This window comes from Tursiops truncatus, chromosome 3, assembly GCF_011762595.2.
Source record: "Tursiops truncatus isolate mTurTru1 chromosome 3, mTurTru1.mat.Y, whole genome shotgun sequence".
Lineage (NCBI taxonomy): Eukaryota > Metazoa > Chordata > Mammalia > Artiodactyla > Delphinidae > Tursiops > Tursiops truncatus.
The window spans coordinates 129121561-129142391 of record NC_047036.1 but is presented as its reverse complement, the minus strand read 5'-3'; the positions used below and the strand labels follow the sequence as shown (position 1 = coordinate 129142391).

Below are 20831 nucleotides of genomic sequence, written 5' to 3'. Positions count from 1 at the left end.
TAATGCCCCCAAATGTACTACTTCCTTTGAATTCTGCTGTATATTAGTTGGATCCATATACAGCACTTTCTACCTAAAATTAATTTATTCCATAAATATTTATGAAATGACACACTGTACGTCAGGCACTGTACTGGACCTGGAAGGATAAAATATTATCCTGGAAGAACTTGAAGACTAGTAGGTGGGAAACACAAATGATAAGAATGTGGGGTGAGAAGTATTATGATGAGGGGTCATGGAGAAGGGGATAACTAACCCAACTGTGTAGTGTTTGAGAAGCCTTCCAGGAAGAAGTGTCACTGAATCTGGGATTTACACAACAAATAGGATTGTGGCAGGTGAAGAATGGAAATGTATTTCGGACCCAGGTCAGCAGCACATGTAGACCTGGAGAGGCTGAGTGGTGTTACTTGCAGTGCTCCCTCCGTCCCTGCCCCCACCCTCTAATACTGCAAACTCTTGTAGTACCAACATGCCTCTCACCCATAGATGATCTTGAAATAATCGGATGAATACATTTGGCATACTTGATACCAGAGTCAAACAGACCTGAGTCTCAATCCTGGCTTCACCAGTTCCTGACTTTGCGACTGTGGTCAAGGACATAGCATCTCTAAACCTCAGTTGCTACATCTGCAAATGGAGACTAGTAGTAGTGCCATCACCTTAAGGATGTTACAAGTATGAAAATGACTTAATAATATATAAAGGGACATAGCACAGCACCTAGACAAAGCAAATCCCCAAGATGGTGGCTTTCATTGATAGTGGTAGTTGTTACCAGGTCCACTAGACTAGGACCTCTCCATGAAAAGGAATCTGACTTATTTTTGTTTGTGTTCTTCATTGCGCCTTGAGCTGCATAGACTTGATGACAGATACTTACTTAGTACCTGCTGATGGATTTGTTGATGTGCATTTTCCATTAATTCGTTAAACAAATATTTATTGAGTACTTACTACGTGCCAGGCACTGTTTCACATGCTGTGGATACAGCCGCAAACAAGGCACCCTCCTGGAGCTTTTATCCTAGAATTCTGACCAGCACTTTTATACAATTGATGGTTGCTTATACTTTAGAATCAGGTTTGGAAAGTATCATCCAAAGCATGAGAATTACCTAAATTGTTAGTGACAATAACTGTAAATCCACTTGATGTTTCTGGAGAACCTGATTCCTTATCTTAAGTCCTCTTCAATGGTTCAGTATTTTTCCACCTGCCACTAGGTCCTGCCTGAGTCTAAAACGATGATTTCCACTTCATTCCACAATCTACATCACAGGGTCCCTCTCATAGTCCTTATCAGCAACAGACCAATTTGTCAATTTGCTTCTCTTTGTTTTTACTGCATTCTGCTGGTACCCGAGAGGCTCTCTGTTTCCATTAGAAAGAGGAGTGGATTATCAATCAAGCAATTTAAGTTTTAACCTCAGTTTTGCCGCTATCAATTTGGATAAATTTTTCATTTACTCCTTCAGTGAATATTAAAGGAGCACTTCATAGAGACACAGCATGGCCTGGTTGAGCGTTCAGGCTTTGGGGTCAGAATGCCTGGGTCAGAAACTCGCTCTGCTACTTTCTAGCCATGTAATAGTGGGTGGGTGACTTGACCACTCATACCCTCCTCCTAGGATAGTTGTAAGTATTAAATGAGTTAATACATGTAAAAATCTTAGAACGGTGTCTCTGAAACTTGCAAGTTCTCAGTAAATGTTAGACATTATTATTACTTTCTTGTTAATATCTGTTGTAACTATCAAATGCCAGGCACTGTATATGGCAGTGAAGAAATAGTGGGGGTGGGGTGGGGTGGAAGGGACATGGTGTGTGTCCCTAGAGATCTTGCTTTCTGATAGGTGAGGAGACATTAAACAACTAAATACATAATTACAAATTTGATGAGTGCCAGGAAGGTGGTCTAACGAGTACCATTTGAGTTGAGACTTAAAGAATAAATAGAAGGTCAAGTGGTGAAGAAGAGGTATGTGCCTATGTGTGAAAGCCTGTGTAGGAAGAAAGAAAAGCATGTGTAAAGGCCCCGAGGCAGGGACTGAAGGGTATGTGTGGTTACAGTGTGGAGACTGAGGTGGAGATGTGGCTGACACAGAGGGCAGGGTCCAACCATGCAGTGCTGGGTGATGCCTGTGGAGCTTGGAAGTTTTCCTGAAGGCAAGGGAAAGCCATTGATGGCACATGGCTTCCTTTCTAGCGCACAGATTTCTCAAAACTAAAGTGAGAGCACTGTATTAAAAAGCTTCTTAAGCCTCTTTGACACTGAAGAATAGGAGATTCTGTAGTGACTACCAAAAATAGAGGCAGTTTCTGGGAAAAGTAGAAAGAAAATAAAGAAGTAAGGAGGGCGTGAAGGAGGAAGAAGGGGAGATAAGAAAGGAGGAAAGAAGCAAATGACTAAAACTTCAGTGGAGACATGAAGTCTGGAAATGAACTGTTGAATATTCAATACAGATACAGACTCAGTACATATTACATCTACGGGTGTGTAGGTGTGTTTGACTTATGCACGTATTTGTACGTTCACTGATTTGGCAGGAAAGCAAACCGGGGGAGTCTTTCCATGCAAGACAAATAAAGACTAATGGGCTGGAAAAGTTGGAGAGGGGGGAAAATGCTGTGTCAATCATTCCTGGTAAATGCATGATTGCTGGATATAATGATGCTTCTGGAACAGCTCCTGCTGGAAAGCTGGTGCTCAGGAATTGAAATGCTGGCTGCGTCATGGTTCAGTGGCTCCTTTCAGGAGCTGCACAGTGGAAGTCAAACAGAACTGCGTTAGAAAAGGAGTGGTTGAGAAAGGACTCTCTGGAACCGAAAGTTTTATTGGAAAATGGAAAAGAAAAAGGAGTTTAGTCCAAAAGAAGGACTGACTCCAAGAATTCTAATTTGTTCCAGACTTCAGGAGCCCAAAGGCGCTTGAACACTTCTTGCCTTGATGTTTAGATGTGGCGGTGAAAAGAGGCACGCAAAGCAGTGAAAATCGAAAAGTGTTCTCTGGGCCCAGATTTTTCATTTCCAGCTGAGTAGGGTCGACATTTAAGGATTTTTGAAGGGGAAACGCACACCAGTTCGACTCTGCAAATGCTTTATAAAGCTAATACCACCTCTGGCTCTCAGTACTTGCTGTTGCTTTGGGCATGTGTGGTTGGGTATCTTTCGACTCTTGTAGCAAATGCTAGGAAAAATACTGATTTAAGTTACCCCAGTGCAATGGGAAGTAAAAGGAGCCCCTTCTGGTTGATGAAAAGTTCTTCTCTGATAAGGAAATATCCACTAGCAATGTGTCATATTCTCTTAACTACTTTCTGGTTTGCCAGTGCTTCAATTAGCATATGCCTGATTTGAGTTAATCATGGCAGCTGCCACTTAATGGGCATTTACAGTATGTTTTAGGTACTGAGCACACATTATCTCACTGAATCTTCACAATACTTTATTAAGACAGATTCTTACATTCCCATTTACACACAAGGAAACAGAGGCTCAGAGAGGTTACGGAATGTTGCTGGGATTGATACGCAGATCTGATGCCAAGCCCATACTCCCTCTGAGCCCGTATTTTCTTATACGTAAAGTGGGGGTGGTTAATAATAGGATCTTTAAATTCTCGTGTTCCCAGATCTCCCTGAGTGAGACTGCAGATTCAGCAAGTTCACTGGTATTTCTGTTTTTCTCACCATGGAGCCCTCTCTCCCCATCCATTCTCGGTGTTCCAATGCATTCAAAGACTTACTCCTATCAGACCTTGTTCTGGGATCACTCATCCCCACTAAGGGGATGGTAGATAACAGGAATCAACATTTAGCAATAATTCTTTGCTTTTCTGCTGCTGGCAGTCAAGGGCTTATACTCTCCCATTTCAGACCACCCAACGTCATTGGGAGGCAGACAAGGTGAGCATTCTCTCAGGTTGCAAATGAGAAACTAGGGCTCCTATAGGGAAAGTGAGTCAGCCAAAGCCACATAGTGAGTTAAAAGCAGCATCAGGACTACAAGCTCACATCTCCGAAGTCCTGGACTGTCACCTTTTCCAGCAAAGGTGAGTTCCAAACTCAGGGGCCAGGCAGGAAGCATAAATGAACAAATGGACAGGTGAGAGAGCACTTTTCCCCCTGCCAGTGGTCACTCAGCTTTAGCCAGAATTCATCAAATGAGGAGCAGGTCCAGATCTTTTTTATTCTTTTTTTAAGAAAAACTTTACAGAGGATCTGGATTTTAATGTGCAATGCCATGATTTTGTAAAAGCTGCCTCAAATTTTATTTCAAATCTTTGTGAGAGCCAGCCATCACACATCTGTAAGCTAGAGCAACTACTGGGCGCTTTTCTACTTCTGTCTCACACTGAAGAAATGAGGGTTTGTGTATGGATGCAGAGGGATCTAGCTGACAGCCCTTTCAGCCACAGGAATGCCTATTCCATGGGAGAGCCAAACCTCAATCAAGAAAACCTCAGAGAACAGTGAAGATTTTGGGTCCCAAACAAAAGAGGGTCAGACAGAGACACTCCAGATCCCAGGAGCTGAGAAGATTGTACCTGCAGTGTGATAGTCACCCAGCTCTCCAGAGAGAAAGAAAAAGTAGCATCTGCCAGTTTTCATGATGTAAATATTCCCACCACAGCCAACAGCTGCTGACAGTTTAACAACCAGTTTGCAAAATTCGTGAATATTTAACAGTTGGCTCCAGATATTTAATAATTGGTACACCAGCGTCCAGGGGTTCCAAAATGGTTGCATGTCATAATCACCAGTGAGCTTTTTAAAAAATTCAGCTTCCCAGGCCTTGCCGGATCTACTAAATCAGACTCTCTATGGGTGGATCCTAGGAAGTTGTGTTTTCAAAGAGCTTTCTGAAAGGAGCAGCAAGATTTGGAAATCCGCAATGTAATCCCCACATATCCAACTAGGAAAGAAATAGTCTTGTGAAGACAGCCTGTTTAGAACATTCAATGCAAGAGTATAGTACAGAGACAAGAAACCCAGGGCTCTGCGAGAGAAAAGATAAGCATGTTAAATATTGTTAAGTAATTAAAATAATAAAACATTTAATTATAAATAGCAGTTTTTGAGACCAGTCACTGTTCTAGGTACTTTACATGCATTATTTTTTTAATCTTCACCCTACGAGATAAGTATAACTATTATTTCTATTTTATATATGGGAAAAGTACAACACAGAGAAATTAAATAACATGACTGAAGTCACATTGTTAGTATACAGGAGAGCTGGGATTGGAATCCAGGCAGCCTGGTTCTGGAAACTACACTCTCAACCAAAATTAGGGAAAGTACCTTCTTCCTGAAAGTAGAGATTATTTTGCATAGAGTAGCTGTACTCAGAAATTTTTCATCAAATTAGACTGAGCAAAAGACAAGAGTTCATTTTTTCCCGCCCCCCTGGTACGTGGGCCTCCCACTGTTGTGGCCTCTCCCGCTGCGGAGCACAGGCTCCGGACGCGCAGGCCCAGCGGCCATGGCCCACGGGCCCAGACGCTCCACGGCATGTGGGATCCTCCCAGACTGGGGCACGAACCCGTGTCCCCTGCATCGGCAGGCGGACTCTCAACCACTGCGCCACCAGGGAAGCCCAGGAGTTCATTTTTGAAAAAGATCACACCCTTCTGTATTTCCCAGGGTATCTGGAAATCTTTGTAAGCTATTATTCCATTTTAGTGACCCTTTGACAAAGTCTATTCTGAAGCCACTAGTCCTTGAGCAGATATATTTCCTGATTACTGAACAGAAGGAGTTGAATCTTCTATCTCATTTTTTGTGTGGTTTTGTTTTCACTCTACTTGGCACCCTAATAGCATTAACACTCCTTATACTGACTCTGGAAGTGCACTCCACACCCTGTGGGAGCTATACACCATCTGTTTCTAAGTCATCCTGCCTTCAGTCTTCCATTTAACACTGTCCTGGTCTCACATCATGACTGAGGCTAGAAACCAGCTTTTAGTGCAGATGTTCTGCTGCACAAGGCAGTCTGGCAGTCTATCCTCACAGGGCAAGCCTGGGACCATTAAACATTCCAGATCTTACAGGCACATGGAGAGGAGAATGACAACAACCCTGTAAAACCTTTAGGCTCTTTCCCAACAAAACGATAAAAAACCTAACCTTTATTTACCAAGTATATAAAGCCAAATTTAGAAGAAATAAACCCAGGAAGGTCAAATAGTACCTATTGGAATTTTTATCTTTGTTTTGTTTTAGAAAGAATTTAAGGCAAGAGTCTCAATCCCAAATGCCAACAGGACTGGACTGATGTAAATGAGAAGTGACCAGCTGGACACTGTGGTGACTGGGAAAATGCATGCCTCATCTAAAGGGGGAAACCACTGCCTAGGGTCAGCCTGTTGTGGACAGGTCTGTGAATTTTTTAAGAGAAGGCACAGGACTTTCACTTGTGTTAACGAGAAACTATATAATTTGGACCAATGAGGAAAAACAGAAAAACTGGACAAAGTACTTAAAATCTGCTTGAAGATGTAAAGAGCTAGCAAGAGAGTGAAGAACTGCAGAGCCAGGATCTGGGGCTGGAGGAAAGTCAGTGAGTAAGCCATGTGTTTGGAACTACTTTTGCCCTGGAGACAGTCACCAATTCAGCTGGAAGCAGCTAAACTCCAGAGGAGTCAGGAATAAGAAGGTGGGGATTGGAGTTCAGGACCAAAAAGTGGTGGCAGTGGAATGAGGCTGTTAAACAATGATCACTTTGAGTTGAAACCCAGAAGAACTGCCCAATAGGAGGGAGAATGAACCTGGAAATAGGTGCTTGTAGGGACTGCAGTTCAGATTCAAATCATCCCAATCTCTGAAATTGTATTAAAATGAAAGTGGATTGCTATCAGTAAGGCAAACATATATTCATTAGGGAAAAAGATAACATAACCCTATGTCTCAAATTATTTCTACAAAAAATTCTGCAATACAATGTCCAGCACACAGTAAAAAACAACCAGTTACACCAGAAGATAAAACAACATAGATAACAATGAACAGGAAAGAAGAGAAAATAGGGAGATACTCACAGGGGCTCAAGATATTAGAGCAATCAGACATATGTTTTATTATCAACTATGTTTACTACCTTCCAGGGGTAAAATACAAGATTGATAATTTCAGCAGACTACTGAAAATCATGCAAAATAATCAAGAGAAAATTCCAAATGTTAAAAGTACAAAACTGACATCAAGAATTTTACATCAAGAAAATAATCTCTTTTCTTAAAAGAGAATTAATAAACTTCAAGATAGATCAAAAGGAAAATAATAGGATTAAAGCATAGGAAGAGAAAAGGATGGAAAATTATTATTATTGCTGTTTTATTCAGTCCATATTTATTTATATTTACCCATATATTTATTTTTTTCCTTTTTATTTCATTCTGCATCTCGGAGTTTCCATCTAGAATAATTTTCCTTCTCCTGAATAATATCCTTTTTTTTTTTAAAGATTTAATTTTATTTATTTTTGGCTGCATGGGGTCTTCGTTGCTGGACTCGGCTTTCTCTAGTTGTGGCGAGCGGGGGCTTCTCGTTGCACAGGCTCTAGGTGCGGGGGCTTCAGTAGTTGTGGCACGCGGGCTCAGTAGTTGTGGCGCATGGGCTTAGTTCTGTGGCATGTGGGATCTTCCCAGACCAGGGCACGAACCCGTGTCCCCTGCATTGGCAGGAGGATTCTTAACCACTGTGCCACCAGGGAAGTCCCTGGATAATATCCTTTAGTATTTCCATTAGCATGGGTCTCTTGTTGACAAATACGTTTTAAAATTTGTATGAAGATGTCTTTATCTCACAGTCTCTCTTGAAAATGAGTTTTTGTTGGATACAGAATCTGCACTTGCAGTTATGTTCTTTTAGCTCTTTAAAGATAGAATTCACTTGTTTCTTGTGAAGGGTCAGCTGTCAGTCTTATTGTTGATCATTTCTCAGTAATCTGTTTCTCACCCTTTCCTCACTCTGAATGCTTTTAAGAGTTTGTTTTTGGTTTTCAGCAATGTTACTATGTTGTGTCTAGGTGTGATTTCTTTTATTTAACATGCTTTGGGTACATTGGACTTCTTGAATTTGTATCTTAATGCCTTTTATCAGGTTTAGAAAGCTCTTGGCAATTGACTTTTCAGACATTATTTCTGAATCCTCTTACTTTCTCCATATGACATTCTATTTATATGTATGTTAGAGTTTTCCACTGTACCCACTGTATTTCCCACATATTTTGTCAGGTTTAAAAATTCAAAAATTATACAACAATCGTGGTATGTATGTTGGCTGGAAAAAAATAAAGCTACAATGTTCTAAGATCTTTGCACTATCTAGGAAGATGGTATAAGTGGCAATATACAATAAGATTTGCTAAGTCAAGAATGAATGTTGTGATCTCTAGTGTAACCGTGAAAGGAATAGTTAAGGGTTGTCAACTTTCCAAATTAATAAGATGAGTAAAAATAAAATATTTAGTAAATCTGAAAGAAGTCAAGAAATTAATGATGTATCGATAGTTAAACATACTTTTAGAGGGAAACATACCTCCCTCTAATGTATGGCTTTTAAAACACATACATTAGAAAAGAAGAAAAGCTGTAAAAAAAAAAATCAGTGAGCTAAGCATCCATTTCAAGAACATAAGCGAGAAGAAGAAAATACAGTGTAGGAGTTAATGAAATAAGAAGCGTACAATAGAAAAGATGAACAAAGTGAAAACAAACCCCTAAAGAATCTTAGAGAAAATGCAAGAGCAAACAAGCACAAAAACAACCGATGTCAGGAATATAGAAAGTAACATCATTACAAATCCTACAGACATGAAAAAGATATTTAGACAATATTATGAACAAATCTGTGACAAGATATTTGAAAATATAGATGAAATGGGAAAATTCCTACATAATATAAATTATTAAAGCTGCCACAAGAAGATTTAACGCTTTGCACAAAGAAAACTCCAGACCCATATTATCTCTCTTCTGGGTTCTATAAAACAGTTAAGAAATAAATAACAACCATCTTACATGGCTCTTCCAAAGAATAGAAAGAGGGAGCACTCCCTTATTCTTCTTCTGAGGTCAGCACAACTCTGATATCAGACTGAACAAGAACCTTATAAGAAAAGAAAATTAGGGGCTCCCCTGGTGGCGCAGTGGTTGAGAGTCCGCCTGCCGATGCAGGGGACACGTGTTCGTGCCCCGGTCCGGGAAGATCCCGCATGCCGCGGAGTGGCTGGGCCCGTGAGCCATGGCCGCTGGGCCTGCGTGTCTGGAGCCTGGGCTCCGCAACGGGAGAGGCCACAACAGTGAGAGGCCCGCGTACCGCAAAAAAAAAAAAAAAAAAAAAAAAGAAAAGAAAATTACAGGCACTTTATTTCAGAATCAGGAGGAAAAAAAATCTTAAAATATTAGTAAACAGGCTATAGGAGTTAATATCATGACCAAGTTGGCAGGAAAAAAATAATGTTGTCATTATTCATAGGTGACAAGATTACATTTTTAGAAAAGCCCCAAAACGCTATAGACAAATATTAGAATTACTAAGTGAATATGGCAGGGTCACTGGACATGAAATCAATATAAGAGTAATCATTTCTATTGTTATATACCAGCAACAAACAAATATAACATAATATTTTAAAAGATACTGTTTATAATAACAACAAAAAACATTAAATACCTAGAAAACAGATATAACAAGTAATATGCAAGATCTCTATACTGAAAAACTACAAAACATCACTGAGGGAAATATAAGAAGACCTAAGTAAGTAGAGCAATATATTATATTATTGGATTGAGAGACAATTTTTAAAGATATCAGTTCTCCCAAACTGACTTGTAAGTTAAAGTCCACCTCAATTCCTGTACCTTATTTTTATTCATAATTTGATATGTTGATTCTAAAATTTATATGAAAATGTAAATGTCTAACAACAGGCTCAAAACAAATTGGAAGAAGAATAAGGTGGAAAGACTTACTGTCCCAAATATCAAGACTTAGGTTAAATTTAAGACCTAAGATATACAAATAGACCAATGGAATAGTAAAGGAAGACCAAAAACAGAAGCACATAGACTTGGTCACTTGATTTATGACAAAGATGCCATTGAAGTTCAGTGGAGAAAGGATGAGTTTTTCAATAAATTATGCCATCAGTTGGATATCTGTATGGAAAAATTGATTCTAGACCCCTGTATCAGACCATACAATAAAATCAATTCCAGGTGGAATAATCTAAATGGAAAACATAAAGCCACCCAAAGATAATCTAAGAAAATATCTTGATGACCTCAGGGTGGGAGAAGTCTTCTTAAATAAATATCCATAAAGGAAAAAACTGATAAACTGAACTACATAAAGATGAACAATTTCTGTTCTGTACGTCAAGAGATACCATTACATCAAGAGATACCATTAAGAGAGTGCAAATACAAGCTACAGAAAGGAAGATGATATTTTCAACATACACATTTGACCAAGGGCTCATATCTAGACATCTATAAATCATCAAGAAAAGCACAGACACCCCAGTAACAAAATGGGAAAAAGGCATGAACTGTTGTTATCCCTGTAAAAAGCATATCAACATTTCAATAAACATAGAAATGAAGCTAACCTCATGAATAATCAGGAGGGATACAAATTAAAATCACAATGAGTTGTCACTACACCCTCACCAGAATGGCTAAAATTAAAATGACTGACAATCCCAAGTGTTTGAGAGAATTTGGAGCAACGAGAATCGTCACATACTGATGGTGGGAGTATAAATTGGTCCCGCCACTTTGGAAGCTATGTGGCAGGATCTATTAAAACTGAACATTCTCCTACCACTCCTAGATTTACATCTAATGAAAATACGTGCACATGTGCAGCCAGAGACATATACAATATTTATAGACTCATTTTTCAAAAGTGTAAGCAGCTCAATTGTCCATCAACAGTAGAATTATAGGTGGATGAATTATAGATGGATGACATATTAATTCAATAGAATCCTATATAGAAATGAAAACATGTAAACTACACCCATATACAACAATATGGATAAATCCGATGTGTGATATCGAGCAAAGGAAATCAGACACACATAAAATCATACTGGATTATTTCCTTTATGTAAATTTCAAAAAAGAAGTCAAAATTAAACTCTAACAATTAGGACTGCACGTTAAATGGTAAATCTATAAAGAAAAACAAAGATGTGATTATAAGAGTCAGAGATTCTCTTTGGTGGGACAGTGTATGTGGCTAAAAAGGGTACAAGGAAGTTCCTGGAGGGCTGGCAACATTATATTTCTTGACCTGGGTGGTGGCTACTCGGGTATTAACTTTGTGATCAGTCACTGAGCTATATAGTTTTGCTCTGAGTATGTGTGTTAGACTTTACAATTTATGAAAGTTAAAAATGAAACAAATCAGAAACCTAGATTTTCAAGTGAAGTTCCTGGATTTGAAAATGTTACTAACTAATTTTGAAAACTCTAGACAGCTGTGTGGGCCATTCCCATTTCATCTGTGAGCTGCCATTGTGTAGCCTCTGAAGGTAACTTGTGTTTGATCGGCAGTTCTGGGCAGGGGGCTTGGATCTTTTCTGGTGCAAGAGTCTGAGAAAGTAAGAGGGCACCACTTGAGTTTGCATGTAGAGAACCAGAGTTATATTAAAGTAACAAGTCAAACTTATTTCTCTTAGCTCTTTTCTTTTTCTTCCCCTCTCTCCTCTCTCTGTCAGTGGTAGCGGATCCCTGAAGAAAGCTCCAGGGAGAAATTTTAAAAAGTTGTTTCTGTTGTGTCCACGCATGATAGCAACATCACAAATGATATAGGACTCATTCTGAGGCTTCTGGAGATTATTAACCAGAGGAGAAAATATATGGTAATAGCATTACCATTTATGGAGAGCTCACTATATACTCAACCCTGTACAAAATTCTCCACATATCATTTAATGATCATACCATTTAAACATTCCTGTGCCATGGGAATGATTGGACCTGTCTTATAGATGAGAAAGTTGAGGCTCAAGAACATAGCACACCAGCGGCAAATGGGAGAGACTGGATTCTTGCTCAGGGCTATTCCCGACCATTACGTCATCCTTGTGAGGCCATCAGTACCCATGTGAGATATAGAGACATGCTTCCAGGATGTCCTAGGTTTTGTAGAGCAGAGAAGTAGGTATTTGCATGTTCAACATGAAAAATGGACTCTAGCTTCTTAAGCCCTCACTACCTTGAGCACTCAGTAAATACAGGTAATTGTTACAATCTGTTCATCCTTCCACTTTCCCTGAGACCCACGGTACAAGCTCAGTATGGTTAAACAAAGCCCAGACCAATTCCCCAGAGTGAACACAATGGGCACAGAGAGAGAGAAAAGGAATCATAGCAATCATGGACTAAAGGACCAGTCTTTGGTACACCATTACTATATGACCAAGGACAATATAGGCTGAACAGTGAATGTTCAAGAAATTCAGAAAAGTAAAACACTTTAGTCTTGGAAAATACCAATAGAGGTGGTCTGGTCACTTTCCTCCATTCTAGAATATGGGAATTGAGGCCCAGGGCAACATGGAACAAGGGGTTATGATGGGAAGAGTTTCACTCCACACATGATGACTAGTTAGCAATGGTAGCTGGACCTTGGGTGAGTCACTTCATCTCTTTGGGCTTTGTTGTCTTTCAAATGGGAATGTTAGAATAGACATCATTTTAAAAAGGAATTTAAGCTTTTCTTTACGACAGATCTTAACTGCAATTCTAATATAAGGCAGGACATGGTTAAATAGTGAGGAGGAGAAGTCAAGTTTGTCTCCTTGTTCCTCCTTCCCCCTTAGAGCAGCCCTGGAGGTAGCTCCTAGACCAATACCTGGCAAGTAGTAGGTTCACAATGAATATTTGAAGAGTTGAGTGTGAATATTCTCTGTTCCTGGAGAGCACAATTTACAAAATCTGGGGTAGGGCACTTTAAGGTCCCTTCCAACTCAAAAACTCCAGTCATCTAAGGAACTTGCCTGAGATCATCCTGGGAGCAAGGTAGGGAGAGAGGTGGGTGGCAAACTGGCTCTCCCATCTGGCATTCCAGGGTCCTAGGACTCACTCTCTTGCCTCTTGGCCATGGGCTAGTTCATTTACGAGCTCTTCAGTTCAGCCCCAGCTCTCCAGAGTTGTGTGAAGAGGCATTCTTTGCTCTTCCTCTCATATTTTTTTTAAACTCTGATTTGATTTTCACCTTTGCCTTGAACATGCACCCTGATGACAGGAAACACACACACATGAGGGTAAATAAAAGTTAATCCCAAGCCCTTCATGTCCCAGTGAAAGGTCAGGAACCAAAGATGGCTTCATCTTAGCAGTGGAATTATGAAATAGCAGGGCTGGAGGATAGCTAGAAGCCATTTCCAGTATGGTATCATTGTGCAGAGTGTGGACTCCAGGGCACTTTCCTGAAAATAAAAAGTTAAAAAAAAAAAAAAAGTGTGGACAGGCTTGGTTCAAATCTTAACTCTATCACTCACTGGCTAGAGCAGGGGTCCCTGACCCCCTGTTAGGAACCTGGCCGCACAGCAGGAGGTGAGCAGTGGGGTGAGTGAACGAAGCTTCATCTGTATTTACAGCCACTCCCTGTCGCTCACATTACCTCCTGAGTCATCCATCCCCCCACCCCCCGCCCCCAGTCTGTGGAAAAATTGTCTTCCATGAAACTGGTCCCTGGTGCCAAAAAGGTTGGGGACTGCTGGGCTAGAGGATCTTCTGCAAGATCCCAAACTCTTACGGGCTTCAGGTTTCTTTTTTGTATCAATAAAATGGGGATAACAGCATCCCTTACCTCATGGAAACACAGGGGGGAAAGTATATAAGATGTTAAACATAGAGCCTGGCAGCCAGGATGTGCTCAGTCAGTGGTAGCTATTATCATTCTGACCAGCCAGCTGCTGAGTGAATTCTCTTGAGAGTATCCCTGCCAAATGGTCCTCTGCTTGAAAACTTCCAGTAATGGAGAACTCACTGCCTCAAGGGGAATCAGCTCATCCTCAAGCATTTGATCAGCTGAGACTTCCACCTTCCTCTTGAGACAAGGAAGCCCCTGAAGGCCAAGATGAGACCGTTCCAGGTGGGATCCCAGGGTGCGATGCCACTCTGACAGCCTATAGTTAAGCTTGAGATAAACAGAAGGCTTTACCTCCCAGGTCTGCTGGGTTGGCAATCTCTGTGCAAAGCTCACCTAAACCCAAATTACTAAGCTGCCAGACATAGGGAAACTCTGAAATAATTCTTTAGCAGCAAGATTCCAAGGTGGCAGACATCTATCTGCTTCCTTTCCTGGTTTGCCTCCAGCCCCTAGCCTGGCAAGGAACAGACAGGTACTTGTCTTTGACAGGCATTCAAGGCTCTCCATATTCTTTTTTTTTATTATTGAGGTATAGTTAATTTACAATGTTGTGTTAGCTTCAAGTATACAGCAAAGTTGTACACCTGAAACTAACACAACATTGTAAGTCAACTATACTCCAATATAGAATAAAAATTAAATAAAAAAAAGTATACAGCAAAGTGATTCAGTTATACATATATATATGTATATATATTCTTTTTCAGATTCTTCTCCATTATAGGTTATTACAAGATATCGAGTATAGTTCCCTGTGCTATACAGTAGGTTCTTGTTTACCTATTCTGTATAGAGTAGCGTGTATATGTTAATCCCAAACTCCTAATTTATCTCTCCCCCACCACTATCCCCATTGGTAACCATAAATTTGTTTTCTATGTCTGTGAGTCTATTTCTGTTTTGTAAATAAGTTCATTTTTTTTGTTTTTTTTAGATTCCACATATAAGTAATATCATATGATATTTGCCTTTCTCTGTCTGACTTACTGCATTTAATGTGATAATCTCCATCCCTGTTGCTGCAAATGGCATTATTTCACTCTTTTTTATGGCTGAGTAATATTCCATTGTATATATGAACCACATCTTCTTTATCCATTCCTCTGTCTATGGACATTTAGGTTGCTTCCATGTCTTGGCTGTTGTAGATAGTGCTGCAATGGATATTGGGGTGCATGTATATTTTCAAATTATGGTTTTCTCCGGATATATGCCCACGAGTGGGATTGCTGGTTCAGGTGGTAGTTCTATTTTTAGTTTTTTGAGGAACCTCCATACTGGCTGCACCAATTTACATTCCCACTAACAATGTAGGAGGGTTCCTGTTTCTCCACACCTTCTCCAGTATTTATTATTTGTAGACTTTGGAATGATGGCTATTCTGACTGGTGTGAGGTGATAGCTCATTGCAGTTTTGATTTGCATTTCTCCAATAATTAGTGATATTGACCATCTTTTCATGTAAGACTCTCCATATTTTAAGTACAGATGCTCTTCCAGTTTCAGCCCTCCAATTTTCTCCATTTGCCCCTATGTTCCAGAAAATGGACTGTTTAGTGTTTTCCAAATATACTTATAGTTCCCTGCTGTTATCTTTGCTTATATTTTTTTCCCTTTCCTCTAAGATGTACTAAACCCAACCCATAATTTAAGCTCCAGCTAACTCCTCTCTGAAACCATTCGAATCAAAGAAAAAGGATCAGCCCAATCAGGTTGTGATCTCCCTGTCCCTGAATTCTTCCTCCCCCAAATAGTTTGACCACACCTCTTTGACAAGACTTTGTATGTTTGGGCTCATATGTATAATTTGTGATTGGTTATTTATGTGCCATTCTCAAGAGCTTCTCCTGGACTGCAACCTGAGGGCAGGAGTGGTCTTTTATCCATCTTGATGTTTCCCCTGGCACTTAGAAATAGCAAAATTTGCTCAACAATAGCTAATAATAGTGCTAACATTTTAAGAGCCCTTCTGGTGCTAGGTATCATGCCTTATCTCACTGAACGCTCACAATAACCCTCTGAAGCAAGAACTCTTATTGTTGGTTTTTTCAGATGAGGAAAGTAAGAGAGATCTTAAGTAACTTGTCTGAAATCATATACCTGTGAAACGGAGGAAACAGAACTCAACCCTAGCAGTCTGACCACAGAGCCTGAGTTCTTGAAAAAGATCTGGCGACCCTTCCATGGGCAGCAATCCTATAGAGAAGAACAGACTCGCAGAAGCGGGTGCAGGATCCATGGCACAGACCTCCAGAGATCCTGACTCTTGGACATGTCAATAACCATTTCATATTCAGGTGGTCCCCGAACGTACTAAGCATTGAAACAGACAAAGGAAAAGAGGGAAAGCGAGTTCTAAGGACCAAATTTCTATTGACCAAAGCACCCTTTCAAAACAGAGCTTAAGGCTCTGCTGAGCTGAAATTTTCAAAACTGTCACTCTCCTGCAGAGTGAACGCTTCAAAGGACCTCCGTTCCTAGCAGACAGCCAAGTGTGCAGAATGCCTGGGGAGGCCAGGGAGCTAGGAAAGCTCGGGATGCTTCCTGTGTCAGCTGAGGAAAGACCTGTCTCTCCCTGTGGCCTGGTCCACCAGCCTGAATGACAGCTGAGCAGCATCAGGACCGGCTTCCACGGATAGGAGCAGGTTTGGAAGCTACATGTGCTTTTCCATCAAACAGCTTGTTAAGCTGGTGAAGAACGGTGGTGCAGAATGGAGGAGAAAGAAAGGAGGAGAAAGCGCCCGTAATCTGTTCTGCCCTCTGAGGCTATCTCAGCAAATGTCATTTGAGAAGGGAAAGCAAGGACACAAGGGAACTCATAAGCCATTAGCCAAGATTTGAGGGTCTCTCTCTCTCCTGCTCTCCCCCCACCCCAGCATTCCCAGTGTCACAACAGGGCCTTCCAGGGTAATGAACAGAGAGCACTGGCTTTGGAGTCAGGAACCATGGGTTTTAGGTAGTCTTCCATTTACAGCTTGCATAACCTGCTGCAAATCAGGGATCGCCATTTCCCTGTCTGCGAAATAGAGCTATAGGCGGTATCTGTTGTATCTGCCTCTTTAACAGGGGCTGCTGTGGGGATCATTGAGCCAACAACATATGAAGGGGCTTTGTCCGCTGGAGACCACAATGAGATAAATAAAGGGTTGTGGTTTGTTGGATTTTGTAATGCACATGCAGGTGCAATTGGAGGATGGAATGTGGATGCATGAAGGGTAACTGACTTAGCCAAGTGAAGAAAGCTGAAACTTAACTGTCTGCAGAGGAAGTGGGTGGAGTCAATAAGAGAAGCCAGTAATACCACAAGTCACCAGAAAGGGGTGGAAATTTGAAGTGCTAGATACTCGAAGGACTGAGGTACAGTGGGGTGAAAACTGATAGAAAGCTCCAGAACCCTTCTCCCAGCTCATGTAGCCAGGTGATTGCCTGCTTTCCGGCCAAGCGGCAGACTGGAGGCTGACAATGAAGGTGAAGTGGAGGGACTCTAGATTGGGGTCACCAGGTATAGCTGTGTGGCAGTCGGTGGGGGGAGGGGGGAGGAGGGAGGGAAGGGTCATCCACTAGCCATCTTCCTCCTCTCATGCAGACCATCCTATTGGCTTTTTGACATTTATAAGAATAGATAGTTAAGGGCCTCTAACTATGGGAGGGTAGGAATTAAAATTAACAAACAGAAAAATGTAAATCACAGGAAACAAGCACAGTTCAGGGACCGAAAGAACACTTTAAAAAACTGTACTCTGGGCTTCCCTGGTGGCACGGTGGTTGAGAATCTGCCTGCCAATGCAGGGGACACGGGTTCAAGCCCTGGTCTGGGAAGATCCCACATGCCTCTGAGCAACTGGGCCCGTGAGCCACAACTACTGAGCCTGCGCGTCTGGAGCCTGTGCTCCGCAACAAGAGAGGCCGCAACAGTGAGAGGCCCACACACTGCGATGAAGAGTGGCCCCTGATCGAAGCAACTAGAGAAAGCCCTTGCACAGAAACGAAGACCCAACACAGCCAAAAAAAATAAATAAATGTATAAAAACAAAACAAACAAACAAAAAAACTGTACTCTTATTTGAGAGACGAGAAGCATGAATAGGATACTATTACAAAGGAATAATAAAAAAAATAAGAAAGAACTCTGGGAAGTCAATACAACAGATAAACAGATTAGTTAATAAAAATGCTGAAATATAAAGTTGAAGATATCATCCAGAAAATAACTTAAAGTCTCATAACTAGAATCTTGGAAGTCCAACATACAGCTACTAGGAACTGGAAGTGAAAGAGAAAAGAAAAAATGGAGGGCAGGATACTATTAAATAAATTATAGAAGAAAATCTCTTAAAAGTGAAGGATCTGCATTTTCAAATTGAGTGCCTGGCCTCATGAATGACCCATGAATGAAAAACACTCTATACCGTAGCCCATCATATGTATCAACAGTTTGAGGGACAAAACGAAGATCATAACAGCTTCTGCCGGTAGAGAAGGGAAGGAAATCACATAAAAGAAGGAGTGCTCAGAATGGGCTGGCCTTTCATTAGCTCCAGTGGAAAAGAGATCTGCACAGTTTGTATGAAATATCTGCAAAAGTTTGAATGAAAATTGTGTCCAAGATTGCATTTAATCCCCAATCAACAGAGTTTGAGGTGGAATAAAAACAGTCTCAGATATGCAAGACCTAGAAATTGATCTCTCATGTGCTATTTTTAGGAAGGCGAGGATACAATGCACTGACATGGGAGAGTCAATGGAGACATGAGGAAGGATGGGAAATGGAGACCAAGAGAGCCAAAACCAGGGAAGGAGAGGGCCAGTCCTAGGAAGACAGCTCTCCTGCTATGCCCAACAGGTCCAGGCCAGGCTGGAGCAGAAAGGACCAGGGACAGGGTGGGGGTCTCCAGAAAGGAGGCCTCTAGGAGAGAGCAATGCAACTGAGAGATCTCCTCATATGTGCAGTTATAACTAAGAGGAGTTCTGTGGTTTGCTCTGCAAGTTTGCATCTGAATCAATGATAAAATACATAGAAAAAATCAACAAAGCAAACAAACAAAACAGCACAAACAAACAGCAGGAAAACAAAAAGTTTCAGAGTACAATATTTGGCTCTGCTGTGGGGGTATGTATCTAGTCATAATATTGTAAACACTGAATATTGATGTCACCAAAATATGACAGTACGAAAGTGGGACCCACGTGAATGGGTTGAGGATGTGTGAGCTCAGTCCTCATATGCAGCAGTAGAAATCCAATGAATAACATCTAAAACAGGAAACCCGGAAAAGGCAGTATAAAGGATATGAAGGGAAAATATCAGGAGAAATAGCAAAAAACTTAGAGTGATTCTCCTGAGCCGGAATCTGGGATAGAAACGGATGAGGGAAGGGAACGCTGAATTTTGTTTTATTACTTGGAATACACTTCGGTTTTATAAGTTGTATACATGCATTACTTAGGGGGAAAATGAAATGTAAAAATATTCTGATTCTACCAAGCCATGACTGGAAGAATGAATAATCCCCTTTCTCCATTTTTCGGAAGAGAAGACTGAGGATGTAAGAGGTAAAGTGACCTGCTCAGGATCACAAAGCGAGACGGTGGCACAGCCAGGACTAGACTTGGGTCTCCTGACTCGCAGACTGGTGCTCTGTCCACTTTAGATGGAGAAGAAGCAGTAGAACTAACTTATGCCGTTAGGCCTGTTGGCAGGGATTCAGTGGGATCTAGAATCATCTGCCAGTTTCAGGGACACCCTTTGACCTTTACCACCTCCTGTGAGTTCTGAAAAACAACAGGCGTGGACAGTTCATGGAGTATAGCCTCTTTGGCTATGAGGGAGCCAATTCCTAAAATCATCTTTCATCAGCCCCTTTTGTCTTTCTCCCACGCTCCTCTCCAGCCCCTTCCGGATGCCACGTGCTTTGATAGTGTAACTGCCTTTGCTCTGGGTGGGAAAAACTAAGGTGAGACAAAAGAGCAAAGCCCTAGATGTATCTGGCTTTCTAAACTAGTCATTTGCTTTTGTTTCCCTCACTGCACAGGGGATAGCCCGTTTCTTTTTCTGCCTGATGCAGTTAAAGCATGTTTTCCTAAGATACTTCCTGTCTTGTGAGATGCATCCTGGTTTGGGCTTTTGCTTTCATGTTGCAATCACAAAAGATCGTTCTACTTTCTTGGTTTGTACTTAATAACCTGCCCTACTTTCTGCCCTGTGTAGGCTTCTTCTTGCAGGTACTTGCCTTTATGCAGCCCTGGGTTCTTTCAGTGCTTTCCTTGCTTCTCAAACTCATCCACCTCCCTCCTAGATCATCATTTATTCCTTTTTTTATTCATTCCAGTGCATTCCTACTGAATACCTCTTTTTTTTTTTTTGGTGCTAGACATTAAACTGGGATCCAGGAGTTCATCAGTGCACAAAACTGATACCACCTCTGTCCGCCGAGAGCTCTCAGTTGGGTAGATAAAGCATGCACGAGGTAAATAATTATTGCATTAATAATTGCAATTAATAATGATAATAATGTGATGTAGAGTTGTGCAGGGAATTTGGGTACCATGAGACCTTGTGAATGAGGATCTGTCGTAACTGGGATGGAGGGTGTTGGTCAGGGCTGTTGTGTGATACACGTTGGGATACCTCGAATGCCTGCCACAGTGTTGAGTGGCAAGTTAGTGCCTAACAAACATTGGCTGTTTCCTGGATGAATATCCTTGGAATGGTATTGAAAAGTTAGAAGTAGTCTACAGATTAAACTTATTATTATCATGCCCTTAGGAAAGGCAATAAAAAAGTCAGGAAAAAATTCCTGATATAAAATGAGACTTAAACTGGATTGGGGGAAAATAATGGGAAAGATTCTGCTTAGACCAGGAAGATCTAGCTGACTTGTCTACTTACCCATTTGCCCTCTTCAAATGCGTTCTGGAAAGCAA

At 41.0% G+C, this 20831-nt stretch overlaps 1 protein-coding gene across 3 annotated transcripts in view; it reads right to left on the bottom strand.

The window, feature by feature from the left end:
- GRIA1 (glutamate ionotropic receptor AMPA type subunit 1) overlaps positions 1-20831 on the bottom strand; it is a 304982-nt gene that overhangs the window by 177944 nt on the left and 106207 nt on the right. The window lies entirely within an intron of this gene.